The sequence below is a fragment of the Schistocerca gregaria genome, unplaced genomic scaffold (genome assembly GCF_023897955.1).
Source record: "Schistocerca gregaria isolate iqSchGreg1 unplaced genomic scaffold, iqSchGreg1.2 ptg001584l, whole genome shotgun sequence".
NCBI lineage: Eukaryota > Metazoa > Arthropoda > Insecta > Orthoptera > Acrididae > Schistocerca > Schistocerca gregaria.
This window is the reverse complement of record NW_026062864.1, coordinates 17,501-20,000: the sequence shown is the minus strand read 5'-3', so window position 1 is coordinate 20,000 and position 2,500 is coordinate 17,501.

Genomic DNA, 2,500 nt, shown 5'->3' with positions numbered 1-2,500 from the left:
GAACCAACCCACCACCTGACACCAGCCAAACGTACATCCTGATTTGACACATCTCTGGCAACCTAACCCACGTTGGCCCTTAACCTAACCCACGTTGGCCCTTAACCTAACCCACGTTGGCCCTTAACCTAACCCACGTTGGCCCTTAACCTAACCCACGTTGGCCCTTAACCTAACCCACATTGGCCCTTAACCTAACCCACGTTGGCCCTTAACCTAACCCACGTTGGCCCTTAACCTAACCCACGTTGGCCCTTAACCTAACCCACGTTGGCCCTTAACCTAACCCACGTTGGCCCTTAACCTAACCCACGTTGGCCCTTAACCTAACCCACGTTGGCCCTTAACCTAACCCACGTTGGCCCTTAACCTAACCCACGTTGGCCCTTAACCTAACCCACGTTGGCCCTTAACCTAACCCACGTTGGCCCTTAACCTAACCCACGTTGGCCCCTTAACCTAACCCACGTTGGCCCTTAACCTAACCCACGTTGGCCCCTTAACCTAACCCACGTTGGCACCTTAACCTAAGTTACGCTGCACCTTAACCCAAGTTACGCTGCACCTTAACCCAAGTTACGCTGCACCTTAACCCAAGTTACGCTGCACCTTAACCCAAGTTACGCTGCACCTTAACCCAAGTTACGCTGCACCTTAACCCAAGTTACGCTGCACCTTAACCCAAGTTACGCTGCACCTTAACCCAAGTTACGCTGCACCTTAACCCAAGTTACGCTGCACCTTAACCCAAGTTACGCTGCACCTTAACCCAAGTTACGCTGCACCTTAACCCAAGTTACGCTGCACCTTAACCCAAGTTACGCTGCACCTTAACCCAAGTTACGCTGCACCTTAACCCAAGTTACGCTGCACCTTAACCCAAGTTACGCTGCACCTTAACCCAAGTTACGCTGCACCTTAACCCAAGTTACGCTGCACCTTAACCCAAGTTACGCTGCACCTTAACCCAAGTTACGCTGCACCTTAACCCAAGTTACGCTGCACCTTAACCTAACTTACGCTGCACCTTAACCTAACTTACGCTGCACCTTAACCTAACTTACGCTGCACCTTAACCTAACTTACGCTGCACCTTAACCTAACTTACGCTGCACCTTAACCTAACTTACGCTGCACCTTAACCTAACTTACGCTGCACCTTAACCTAACTTACACTGCACCTTAACTGTCACATGTAACGTCACAGGAATGTAGCTTTGCCTAACAGCAACCCTCTGAACATAGTTCACTGCTTGGATCCTCTGGTGTCATGTGTATTTCTTGATGCCATGGTGCGTACCCTCACATAAAGGTCTTTCGAGTGTTGCGTACTTTCTACACAGTCCCGCTAACCACTGGAAGGGTGTACCGCTACAGAACGAATATCGCCCTCCCCTCCTGCCCTTCCAAGCTGGTCGGTCAGGCGTTTGTTTGTGAAATGAGCCTTGCAGCTGTTCAGTTGCATTCGGTTGTCGATGCAGTCAGTGTACGTTGTGGTACGGCCTGTGTGGACTGTCCGCTGATGTACGCGTAACCCACACTGATCATCCGTCGTTACGTACTGAGTGACATAATGTGGCACATGCTTGACCGTACACCGGCTGCGCCCTACAATGGCGAATCATAAGGGCCATATGTTGTGCACGATGCTACTTGTCTCGTCTCCCCATTACAGCGAGATTGCACTGTTGTACGCCGTACAGACATGTGGTAGGTAGGTACGGACGAAAGTATTGCATGTTGGCCCCCCCCCCCCCCCCTCCTCCCTCTGCCGGGAATCAGCGTGAGCCGTCTGTTGATGTAGCGACGAGGGTTTTCCTATTTAATCGTATTGCCCCACACAACATGATAGCACGGTGGACCGCGTTCCACATCTGCGACATGCTACAGAGGCCGGTTGACAGTCGACCGCGCAAGGGACATTGCACACGTGCGCGGACCATCTTCCACGTGTTCTCTCGTGTACATGCCGCAGTGTGTATGTGGGCTGATGTAGCGTGTCGTGACACATAACATGCAGGCATGCCAGAATCGTAGATTTCGCAAATGTAGATTGACGTATACGTTTGCTGCCAAAGATCCGCAAATGAACTGGAAATCAGTTGTTGAGCGGTTGTTCGCGCTGCAGGTGCATCGGTGATAGCGACGATCGGTACATCTATGAACCGGTTGTTTCGGCGGTACCCGCCATGCCCCCGAACCTGAGTTGGCCATGTGGGTATGAAGCGATACGAGGCTGTGGCTTGGCGGGACAGTCCCCGGCCGGTGAGGGGGGGCCGCCCGGCGTGCTGGCCGCGCGCTGCGTGAGCGCACGCACTACAGCCGGCTGGTGGGGGGCGCCCAGTGGCAGGAGCGCCGGCCGACGGGCCCGGCTGGCGTCCCAGCTATGCGCCGGCGCACCCTGCGCGCGGCGCCAGGCGGCCAAAGTGGGTTCTGCCGAGCCCGGTGCGAAGCGCGGTGGACATCTGCAGTGTGCTGGTCCGATTGCGGACTGTGTGCG